This window comes from Passer domesticus, chromosome 4 (genome assembly GCF_036417665.1).
Source record: "Passer domesticus isolate bPasDom1 chromosome 4, bPasDom1.hap1, whole genome shotgun sequence".
Lineage (NCBI taxonomy): Eukaryota > Metazoa > Chordata > Aves > Passeriformes > Passeridae > Passer > Passer domesticus.
Genome location: NC_087477.1, coordinates 80779846 through 80792622, shown reverse-complemented (window position 1 = coordinate 80792622; position 12777 = coordinate 80779846). Strand labels below are relative to the sequence as shown.

The following is a 12777-nucleotide window of genomic DNA, read 5'->3' as shown; positions in this document are numbered from 1 at the left end:
CCCCCACATTTGTGGATATTTTAATGGTATTTTAACTTAGTGTCTGAGTTTTAGACTTTTTAAACCCTTAATACCATCCAGCAGGTAAAACATGGGAGCCAGAGCTCAGCAGTAACAGAACTCCTGAACATATTTCCCCACTCATATTTCCAAATCTTTATCCCTTCCCCCAACTCCATGTGTGTAGTAAAGAGATATTGATGATTTTCTCAAAGTTTGTAGCTAAGGCACTAAAAAATGAGAGGAGGGTGGAGAGCTTGACTGCAAATTCCCTGTGTTCTCTGAACTGCTGTGTTCTCTGTGCTGGTGCTTTCAGTCACATCCTGGAAAAAATCTTCCGGACCTGCTCTTCTCACCAGTGTCCCTTCAGCTCCTGGCAGGAGGGGATGCTGAGCTGCAGCACATCCTGGATGCTCAGCTCCTTCCAGCTGAGCCAGAAGAGGGAGACCAAGGATGCGCTAAGCCAGATGCCAGCTCCTTTCACTGCTCATCCTCCCTTTCAGGAAAACCAGACTGCAGTGTTTGCACCTGTATGAATGCCAATTGATGTAATTTATAACTTACAAACCAGGGTGTTGGGGCTGTGCAAGCACACTGTAAAAGAACCTGACAAGGGCTAAGAGCATTTTGAAATTCTTTAGATAAAACACCTGTACAACCTGCTAGAAATACAGCAAAACAGCCTTAACAAATATTTATTTTTAACGTTGGGAAACTCATGTGCTAGTGGAAGAAACCTGTTTGATGTGTTTGTGGGCAAGATCACACCCACAGCTGCCTGCACTCCTAGAAAGCAGGACACAGCAAGCCAGGACATTCCTGTGATTTCCATGCTCTGAATATTTGGGATTTTCTGGATCCAGAAATAGTTGGCAAGAGAACAACTTTACCTGTTCCCTTGATTTGAATATGCCTTCATTTGCATCTCATTCTTTTTCTTATTGTATGATCATCTTTTTATTTACACAGTCATTTGGGGGAATCCTGGAAGCCACAAAAAGGAATCAAAGCCCCTCTGTAGTGACTGGTGGAGAAACGCAAAAAGAAACCCCCTGCCACTTGAATGCTGCAGTCTAAGCAGATTTGTATGCAGGGTAGATGAAAAGGTGGGTGCTGGGGAGGGCTGGAAGTGACAGCAAAAAAATCTAGTGACTTCTGTAGTAAGGGAACATATTAGGACATTGTCCTGCATTCAATTGCTCTAACAACATTTAGGATTATGTGTGGGAACATCTGGAGGTATCTTGGAGGAAAGCACTTGTATAATTTCCCAGCCCCTTACACAGGATCTCGTAAATGAACAGTGTTTTGAAAAAAAAAAAATCTTCAAAGGACATGCAACATGTCATTCCCTTGCCATTAAAAAAAAAATTAAAAAAGGTAGTGTTCTCAGAGGAATGAAGACTAAAAAATAAATATCCATTTCCCCATAACTCTGCTCCAAACTTCAGCCAAAACTTACCAGACCATTTCTACCAACCAAAAATTGCTTCAAGTTTTAAGGCAAAACTGGCAAAAATTTTGTGTCATTGAGAGGTAAATTTGCAAGAAACAGCACCGCAAAATGTCAAAATAAATGTTTTACAGCAATTCTAACTGTGAATTTCCTTCACCCTATTCAATTACACTCCTTGCAAATGCTTGAATTTTGCATTCTCAAATTCTTACCCAAAGTTCACTAACAGCTATAAAAACACCCCATGTGGCTCAGTGGATTTTGCATCTGGTCAGTTCCAAACTGTTTTCCTAGCTGATCAAAAAAGGTAATTTAGTAAATTCATTTAGCCGTGAGCTTACCAAAGAGAACAGCTCTAGCTCCTTCCTGATTAAACTTGGAAGATACTTCAAAAAGATCGCTTATTCCTGCTTTCCTCATTTTCCAACCTGTCAGTGCAGCAATTTGGGGGTTTATGGAAGGATGTGGTCACCAGGACCCAAGGGAAGGAGAGGACATTTCTCCTGGGCAGAGAAAGCAGCACTGTGCAGGTGATGCCCGCAAACAGCAGCCTTCCAACAAAAGAAAAGCCCAAGGGAATGTCAGATTCTCCTTGTAATGGGAACAACAAGGCTGAAAATTAACAAAATCCGCTCAGATAAAATGCAGAAAATCATTCTTTGGGTCACCAGCCCAGAGTCAGGAGCATCCCAATGTCAAGTCCAAAGCATTGATGCAAACACCACAAAAACTGCATCTGGTCTGAGTGGAGACAGCAAAAGGAGAGAGAATCAGCAGCTCTTTAGATGCTGAAGCCTGGTACTCAGGTGCAGCTAAAACTTCCAAATCCCACTTTTTCCCCCCCCACATGACCCCATCGTAATTTATATTCCTGCAGTACCTAATTTTCTGTCTGCCAGTGGGCACAAACACAATCATCCAACTGCTCACGAAAGTTCTGTGACATCCCAGGTTTCCTGGGAAGATTTCTCTTCTGGGGGTTTTCCAAAGGTAAGCAAAAGGAAATCTGGGATTAGCCCTTTACACAGAACCCTTATCTGGCTTTGTCCCGCTGTTAGAGGACTCTGGGATTTGGAAAACCTCTTTTTGTTTTATTAGAAGCAGAAAAACTATAGGTTTCCTGCAAAGATGCTGCTGCAAATGTGAGGTTTGGATAAATTAATCGCACTGAAGTTGCTTTGTTTTGTACAAATAATTCAGTTTCCAACACACCTAAGAACCAACAAGCCAGAAGAGGAGTTACTGTTTGGTCATTGTATTTTCCCAATATCTTGGCAAGGACACAAGGTCAAACACTTCTTCCAATGAGTATTTATTTATCCAAAATGAAATTATTTCAGGTGAAGATTTTAAGAGATGTGTTTGCAGGATGGTCTGAGACCCATAGTTCTTTTCTGGGATTTAGAAACTATCTTCCAGAGTTGATCAGAAAAGAGATTTGATCCCATGTCTTCTGTTTTCCACGTGGTCTCTCTCCTCTTCTTTCTTCTCCTGCCTGGTTATCTCCTCAAAGGGGAGAGGCAACTCTGGCTTTAGTATTCAGCACAATCTGAGAGCTCACAGGTGAAAATCTGAATCAAAGATAGTTTATCTAGGACCTATCTCTTCTTATTTTTTAATTTACTAGAGATCAGTTGCCTAAATGCCTTCAAATCTGGACCTAAAGCGGCAAGGATTAGAATACTGATAACTAAAATGTCATCTAAGAACTGAGTCACGTTCCTAAATGTCTTTGAAACATTTATCACGCATTTTATGGCACAGCAGTATTTTCTTTTCAGTCTTTTTACTGCAACATTAAATGACGGAAAAAAATTATCACGCATTTGCACAGCCTAATAAGGCAAGGAACCATCTCAACAAGCAGAGAAAAACACAACTGAGCACTAATGAAAGAAATTACAGCAAAAAGGGGCAGGCACAGACTGCATTACACACACGTCAGGAAGCGATTTAACAGCTGAGCAACCAGAACCAAATGATTGAGACTTGATCCCAGGAGAAATGAAATATTGTGCTGTGCTGACACCTGCTGCACAAATCCATTCACTCAGGAAACCACAGCTCCCCACCGTGCATTCCAAAGTGCAGCTTTCCAGCCCAGAGAAGTTACCCTGAGGCCTTTCAGAATCATCTGATGTTTGCAAAGCACTCAGAGACAGCCACAGTGTCTGGGAGTGACACCTTCCTGAGCAATGCAGCACAGTAAATTTTCGTGTGTTTACAAGACTCACCCTGATACATCAAAGATGTGACTGGAGGCTTCGGAGCAGGCTTTTTCCCAAGGAGACAAGTGGCAGTGGAAGTGCTTCTCTGAGGAATACACCTTAAAATTAATTCCTTGTGCTTAGTATTGCTTAATTTTGAGGCTTTGAATGTCAAAGGTTTGTGGGGAACAGAGTCAAAGAACCACAATATTATCAATCATGGAAAAGACCTTCAGGAATACCAAGCCCAACTCAACCCAGCACTGCCAAGGACACCACTAAATCACATCCCCAAGTGCCACAACCACACAGCTTTTTAATCCCTCCAGGGGTGGTAATTCCACCACTGCCCTGAGCAGTCAACCCTTTCCATGAAGAACTTTTCCCTAATAGCTAACCTAAACCTCCCCTGGCACAACTTGAAGCTCTTTCCTCAGGACAAGTGACCAACGCCCATCTGGCTCCAGCAATTCTAGTTGCAAAAATTGATTAAGTCCTTCAGTCTTTTTTGGCCCAGGTCACTCCTTAGGGTTAAACCCAGAAATGTTTCTTATCACCTTATTGTGCTCCATCAAATATCCAGGAATTTTCAGCAGGTTAGGAAGCAACCTTCACCACAAACACAGCCACATGGAGTTCTCTCTTTTTGCACCTTTGATCTTTTCAAACCACACTCTCTTCTTTTTATACTAAAGAAACCCAAAATATCATGAACCCTGTGTTTCCTTACTCATACTTTAGAGACCCTTCTTCTCAGGGATCATAAAGTTTCATGTAGGTGAAAGAAAGACCCACTAGCAAGCCTGTGATGTGAAAAGAGCCATTTCCAAGTAGAGGCTGCATCATCTTCTTACATCAATTAAAATTTTAAAAATTAACTGTTGCATTTTCTGACCTCCTTTAGACCCATTCTCTTTAGCCCAGCTGTAAAATGTATACCTGGCCACTCAGATTGGGAAGAAGAGATTCATCCAGAGGTGATTCTTTCCTCTACTATGGGAAGAGGGTGTGCTGTAGCCAGATTAACTACATGGCCTTGATTTTTAATTAAAAGATGTCCTTATTTTTCATTCTTTTCTTTTAAACACCCCCATAGTTCACCAGCCTTTTGCTATTTAAGATTCTGTGCAGGAGAGGCATGCTGCTAACAAGAGCAGTTCCCTGTGATTACCTAAGCAGACCTGGTGACCTAAAAGACACATTACACCAAGCAAACATCTCCCAACAGCAAGCAGTGAGCTTGTTTACTTCTCTTGGAGCTGCCCTTGTTAGGTTTAATCCTTTTCGGGTAATTTTTTTCAGCTAACTGATTTATAGCATCGTTTTCAAAACTGAAGCTCCTTATTTCCATTTTTCCAACACCTCAGAGTGCCTTTGGTTTGTGTTTAATACTGGGTTCAGGCAGCACATGTAGAAGAAAAAAATAACTGCCTGTTAAGACTATCATGTGCTTCATTTAATACAGAATTGAAGGCACCCAAAACACTACAAGAACCTCACTCAGTTACCTCTTGCTTTCTCTGCCTATGCCCAATCATTAGTTCACACTAAACATGTTTTACTCACAATTGCTAATCTTCCCTTGAGTACCCTTCAGTAATTTTTTTTTCTTCCTTAATCCCTTGGACACTTCTATTTGTTATCTGAGGCACCTCAGCCCAGCAGTGCCTGGGAGCAGCACATGGGGAGCTGACAGCAGAGGCTTTAAACCACCCCTCAAGCACCTTTAAATGAGGTGGCTCAGCTGTCAGAGCCATCAGACTGGATAAAGGAAGGCAAAACACCTGGGGCTGAGTCTCTGATGAGCCTTGTGCTCTGTTAACTCTTTTACAGCTGTTTCCAATGCCTGGAAATGCTGTAAACAGTCACAGGTGACAAAAGTTGTGGGCTTTTATCTGGACTTCAGTGTCAACCCAGGTCATATCTGAAACTTGTGGTGCTTTCAGATAATCTTTCTGAGTTATTTTGTCATCTCTGCTAGAGAGCTTCAGCTCTCCTGATTTCGTGTCTTTATAGCTGTTATGAAGTGTGAAGGTTGCAGATTGTCACATCTGCAGAATTTTTCTCTCCCACACTCTGCTGGACTTGGGGAAGTTCATCTGAGCACGTCACTTCTTGTTTGTGCCTCTTCCCCTTTGCTGTTATATGAAACGAGCTGTTTGTCCTCCTTACAAGCTGAGCAATCCCCTCGTGGTGTTCTCTCCTTCTCAACTTGCCTGCTGTTTATTGTCATGTGGTCAGACTGGGAAAGAAGAGAATCCTTTCATTTTGTATTTTTACAGCTCAGCACAGTGGGACAATGCCCCGAGCCAGAGGCTGCAAAGCTGTGAAATAATCCAAACCAGCAGCATGGATATGGCAGTATTTCACCCCAGTTTTCATGCAAATTGTGAAAGGTATTTGATGTCCAACACTCTCCAAGTTTGGGCAGTGTCATAAGATTTGATACTTGTGGGTTTTCCTGTGAGGATTAGAGGAATGCACCTCCCCTCTCCGTCGCAGCAGGGAAAATGCCCACTCCTGTCCCTCACTTGCCAGGCTGCTGTGTGTCCCCAAACTCACTCTTCTTTTCTCCCTGTCCAGAGAGAAGCCATTTGTACAATGAGGTCCTCATTAAGTGTTGCTTCCCATGACTCCTGGATATTTAAAGGAGATATGCACAGCTTTAAAGCTGCTTGTGATACTGATTCCAGTTTTTTAGGCAAAAAATTTAAGGCAGCAGAGGGGATGGTGGTTATGGCTCATTTGTACATGGACAGATCCCAGAAGAAGGCAAGTTCCTGCCTCTTAATCCATAAATCAGACACAATTTGCCTCAGAAACATGAACTGTCTCCCTAAATCATGACGGAGCTTGGAGAAAGCAGTGAAAGGTGCCCCATGGCAGAGGTTGGAACAGGATGGTCTTTAAGGTCCCTTCCAACCCAGACCATTCCATGATTCTGGAATGACAGAGGATGCTCCCTATACCACCCATCATGCATGGAAACACATATTTCTTGTGTTGAATCACACTGCACAGCAATTAATATCAGGAGAGAGCTCAATATTTCCATAGAGGCTGGCTGGCATTGTGGGATTGTGAGAGCAAGTAAGGGGTGAAATAAATTAAATAAATGCAATACACAAACTCGCTCTGGGTCACAGGCAGGGTCAAGCAACAGCTCATTAACATCCCAAAGCGACCTTGTCCCTGCCTGGCTCTGCCCTCTCTGGTGTTACTGAAAACCCATTTCACCCTGTGCTTTAACACTTGTTTTTGCAGTGCAGGGAAAGAAAAGCAATAGATTTTTCGAGGGACCTTAAGCTGTTTACTTTTTCTTCCCTCAGCTACCAGTAACTGAAGATGTTCTTGCAGGAAGTGGATTCAAATGTGGACATTTTAACATTTAAGAACCCTCAGAGGAGTGAATAGAGCAGTTCACATCCATCTCTGAGTCCAGGGATTAAGAATGTGCATCTTTTATGGCCAGTGCTCATGAGATCCTGTCCTTCAGCTCATGCAGGAATGGACTGAGCTCAGTGATAATCCCAGCTAAAGCCTTTCAGTAAACACAAGTCAAGAGATTTTCCATGTAATATTTGTAGAAAGTTTGGCTGGTATCTTCCCCCTGGTGCTCACAGCTTCAGCCTTTCCTAGGTTAGCAGTGCCTCCCCCTTCCACCAGCACAGATCACGAGTCTGGGGAAAGCCAAGTCAGAATTCTTGAACGGGGCATACATTTCTGCAATTAATAAATCTTCAGTAAGAGATGTGATAAGCTCTCTGGATCTTTCTCTTTAGATGCCTCGAGATCTGAGCTCAGCAGGGAAACTGGTGACTTCTGGCCTTTGTCCCTTCTAGGGTCACTGGGGAGTGGAGTCAGCACCCGGTATGAAAACAGAGAGTGAGAACTGGCACTGCTTTCCTCATTTCCAAGAGATCCAGAACAGACCTCTGGGGGAAAGGACAGTTGATCAGGTCCCAAAAGTGTGTGGAGCCACACTCCAGCACATGGGGAGTGTCCAAGACTGGTGTGGAAAGAGCTGCCATGGTTCAGTCAGTGGGAATGATGGGCTGTGATTCCTGCAGAGCTGCACATCCCCAGCATCAGAGGGATGTGGAGCTGCTGGAGAGAGTCCAGAGGAGGCCACGGAGCTGCTCCAAAGGCTGGAGTCCCTCTGCTGGAGCCAGGCTGGGACAGCTGGGGGTGCTCACCTGGAGAAGGCTCCAGGGCAACTCAGAGCCTCTTCCAGGGCTTAAAGGGGCTCCAGGAGAGCTGGAGAGGGACTGGGGACAAGAGACATGACAAAGGGAATGGCTTCAGACTTGCAGAGGGCAAGGTTAGATGGGCTATTGGAAAAGAATTTTCCCCATGAGGGTGGGGAGGCCCTGGCACAGGGTGCCCAGAGCAGCTGTGGCTGTCCCTGGATCCCTGGAAGTGCCCAAGGCCAGGCTGGATGGGGCTTGGAGCAGCCTGGGACAGTGGGAGGTGTCCCTGCCATGGCAGGGGTGGCACTGGATGATCTTTGAGGTCCCCTCCAACCCAAACCTTTCTGGGATTCTGTGATTTTTCTGTCTTGTGTAAGATCACGACAAACCTGGATTAGAGCTGCTCAGGTCCACAACTCCTCAGATTTCAATAAAAAGAGATGGCTAAAGGGAATGGAGATAAATCTCATAAAAAAACGTCATTTGGTTATGTTCAGATGTCTCCATGAAATATTTTATAGCTGATCAATCCTTTTCTGTTGAAAGAAAAAAAAAAAATCCAGAATAATCAAAATTCAAATCACTGGGCTTGGATCCTCAACTACAATCCTAAATCAACTGCACCCTATAATTTTGTTTGTTTTCAATGGTATGTTCCATTAAGCAGTGACTCTGTCTGTGATTAAAAATTATTGCTTATCTTCATGCCTCATTTCATATTTTCTGTAGAGACATCCCATTCTTGAAAAACAACATAGATCACCCCCAAAATTTTCACTTACTTATTCTGGTGAGCAAGGATCATATGTATTTTATTGTCCTTGTGTTGTCTTTCAGGGAGAAAAATATGAGTTATCATAAGGAAGACACAAGGGAGTCCTGAAAACAACAACAGTTCTTCACTGGCTTAGGATATTTGTTGCACTTGAAGTAAAATTGTCAGAGATGCTTTCTCAGGAAAAGTTATCTTTTTGTTCCTCAGGCATCTTTAATCTATTTAATCTCTGCCTTTTTTTTTCCTTCTTTGTTTTTCTTTTTTTTTTTTTCCTCCCTTCCAAATATAGAATCACAGAATGGTTTAGGTTGGAAGGGACCTTAAGGATAATCTTGCTCCAACCCCCTGCCATGGGCAGGGACAACTTCCACTTGACCAGGTTGCTCCAAGCTCTGTCCAATCTGGCCTTGAACCCTTCCAAGGATGAGGGGATATTCTACTAAAAGCTCTCAGGTTACCAGGAAGTATGTCTGGATACCAGCAATAGGAAAAAAAGGCCTAGATCTATGTGGAATTAAAAAGATTTAAATTTATTTCTGTCAATCTGCTGAGGTTCATTCCTTAAAAAAACAAAAAAAAACCAAAAAAAAACCCCCAAAACCCCAAAACAAATAAACAAACAAACAAACAATAATAATAAAAAAAAAAACAAAAACAAATTCACCCTTTCTGTTTGCAAATAAATTTAAAAATAGCTAAGATTTACCTGTCATCCCATACCACTCAAAATAAAGGATCAGACTTCACACACAGGTCTTTCTTAGTTTGAAACCCTTCACAGCAGCTTCAGAACAGAGTGAGAGAGATGTCAGGTATGGATCAGGACTGACCTTTTCTTCAAGACCTCATTCTCTTTGTTGCTCCCAAAAGTCTCACAGCCAGTTGCATGCACTGATTTTGTTTGCAAAGGGATCTGGAGGGTGATAATTGGAAAAGAGATTGACCCTGGCAGAACAAATGTGTGCTGCAGCTGAAACCAGCTCTTAGGGGTTTGTAAATGTGACCCTGAAAGGAGAATTACATGATATCAGAATTAATAATATTTTTCTTCAAGCACAGAGAGAATCAAATGCTGGAAGGTGGCTAAATTATTTATTCTCGCTGTGACTAGTCTCTTTTTGGTTCATCTGCCTTTTCCTCATGTTGCCCCATAACCTTTAGGGTAGAGGAAGAAGATGTGCTTCTGGTTGGTCCTTAATCTCAGTGCATGTTTCTACAAACTTCAGGAAATTAAACTTGCCACCAAGCTATGGAACATGAAAAGAGCTTCTTGTTTAATGCCTGAATAAATCCTTTCACCACAGAATGCTGAGCAGGAAAAGAAAGCAGCCTTGCAACAATCCTGGCAGACCTGTGGTTCTCAGCTCCCACCTCAGACCCTGCCATTACTGCATTTGAATTAATCCATTCCTATTTTATGTACAGGAAATATTAAACCAGAGTTGAGAGGGCTTGAAGGGACCTTGGAAGGTCAATTTGTCCATCCTCCTGCTTCAGGACAAGCACAACTTTGTGTAAACCCATTCTGTCTGCTCTGAGAAACCTCTGAGGCTGGAGATGTTCCTGCTGTCTCAGCTGATCTTTTTCAGTCCTTCTTTCTTTCTATGGCCATCCCAAATCCCAGTTAAACTATTTTGATGTTCTGGATGATTAAATGCAAGACATTAAACTGATAATCTTATTAAATTTGCCCATAATGTGAAATATCCTGAGACCAAACATTGTCTTCCTGAATTATGAATATCCTTGTCTCCTTTCTGAGACAAAGCATCTCTCCATCCTCCTGGATTCTTGGGGCTACCCAGTGCAGGAGTTGGACTTGACTGTCCTTGTGGAACCCAGGATATTCCATGTTTCTGTGTGAGGTGGGCTTCCATTGCCATTGTTGTCCTTCACAGCTCATTTCTAGTCTGAGAGCCTCTGGAGCAAGCCTGGCTCTGAAATCCCATTGGAACTTGGAAGCCCAAAGCTGAGGTTTGCAGTAAAAGCCAACCATGGCCCAACTAATAAAAATCTGCATCTGTGGGACACTTAATTACTTCATCAAATCTACTCTAAATATCATTGTTATTAGGACAGAATAAGACATAAGGTTGAGAATTTCTAAGTTTCCAAATAATTCTCTGACAATGTGACTGCTTCTGACCAACAAATGTATTGGTCTGACCTCATTAACCCTCCAGTTTTCTGCAAGATACTGAGCAAAGACCCCCTGAACACAAAAAATACCAAGTCCAGCTGGGTTGTCTTTGCTCCACCAGGGATTTCAACCATTTGCAGAAGGACATTTTAATCTATTTAGGTTTTAAATTAGCTTGTTTTAAATAACCATGAAGTAGTATAAATTGGGATTTCTATTTTGGTTTAAATCACCTTTGTCTTTAGTTTCATGTTTTTCAATTGCTTTAGTAGTCCTGTGATTCAAAAAAAAAAAAGAGTTATTTTTTATGGTGAAACCAAACAGTGTGCAAACAAATATGATGGATTCAACAGAACAGTTCTGGGTAAACAATTTTTGTTTTTTTCATGTGGGTGAGCAGCTCTGTAAGTTTCCATGACCAGAAAACCTCCAAAGGACATTTTTTTCCTCCAGATTTATAGCAAAATTCTGCAAAATAACCATATTCCATTGTGTTTGCTCAAAAGGATTGTAAAATTGTGAGCTGAGCCTGGCATTTGGATGGGATGCAGCCTGTAACAAGATGCAGATACAGGGAATTCTTTTGGGCAGGGGCTCAATGCCAAAAACCTTAATTTAGTCTAATACAGACACATGATCCAGCATGTGCACGAATGGTTTAGTGAAAGTAATTATTTGAGTCATGGGGCCTTTTGAAGGGCTTTAGGGTAAAAAGGGTGAGAAAACAAGAGGGCAAATAACTCTAGAGATGTGACCAAAGTAAATATGCAGAGCTCAGTATCTGAGCTGCTTGCATTGAGCACATCAAGATCACACTGGAAAAAAACAGATGGTGCAGCTTCAGAGTGCAGCAGATTTAGGTGCTTAAATGGCATTGGAAATCCTTGCCATGAAAACCTCTCAAGTACAAAATCCAATCACAAATTCAAAAAGGAAAATGTGGTAGGTTTTTCTTCATTGTTACCATATTACAGGAGTGATTTTATTAAGGAAATAAAATTCTACTTCCAAGTAGGAACAAAATAATAAAAGCTACTTGCAAACTGAAAGAGGGGAAATTTAGGTTACATTTATGGAATAAATTGTTCCCTGTGAAGATGGGGAGGCAGTGCCCAGAGAAGCTGTGGCTGCCCCTGGATCCCTGGAAGTGTCCCAGGCCAGGATGGACAGGTCTTGGAACAACCTGGGATAGTGGAAGGTGTCCCTGCCCATGGCAGGGCGTGGAATTAGATAATCTCTATGTCCCTTCCCACTCAAACCATTTTGTAACTCTGAGATTCTCTATAAATCTTTGGGAGGGTTTTGATGCAAGTAGCAACATCTCCTCTCTGATTACTGTGTGTGTATCACAAATACACACTTTATAATAATTTTTTTTAAAAATAAAATGTTTATCTCATGTTTTGAAACTTCTTTCGTTCATTTTTTCCTCTCTACAGACAGTCACCAAACCTGTGGGTGTTGTTCTCTCTGATCTTCTCCTGACTGTCACCTTTTTGGCATTGACTCAGTGCTTAAAAGAGAAATGTCTTCAGGGAGAACACAATGGGATTTGATGAACCCCATGAGAAAATTGCAGAGGGGAAGGAATCAAATTCAGATTGCCTCATTTTCACAAAATCCAGACAGACAGAATGCATCTGTATAAAATATTACTCATAATTTTTAGCCAGATGATGACAAAGCAAAAGTGAGAACAGTATGTTTCTTATGACAAGTGAGACCATTTCTGGGAGACAGAGCAGGCCAAGAAAGAGGCTTTGTGGGACATTGTCCTGATTTTGGCTGGGATAAAGATAATTTCCTTCCCAGTAGCTGGCACAGTTCTGTGTTTTGAATTCAGTATAGGAATAATGTTGATAACACACTGATGTTTTAGTTGTTACGATGTCATGCTTAATCTACATCAAGCACTTTTTGGTTTTTCACGTTCTGGGAAGGAGCATGGCCAGGACAGCTGGATAAATTGGCCAAGGGAATATTCCAGTCCATAGAATATAATTCACAAT

The 12777-nt window shown here is 42.1% G+C and overlaps 1 long non-coding RNA gene across 1 annotated transcript; it reads right to left on the bottom strand.

The window, feature by feature from the left end:
• Positions 1-2752: 2752 nt before the first annotated feature.
• Positions 2753-5376, bottom strand: LOC135300144 (uncharacterized). The gene is made up of 3 exons (XR_010362030.1): positions 5230-5376; positions 3691-3782; positions 2753-3027 (listed from the first exon to the last, which is right to left on the bottom strand). It is a non-coding gene; the product is annotated as an uncharacterized LOC135300144 (long non-coding RNA).
• Between the last annotated feature and the right edge of the window lie 7401 nt (positions 5377-12777).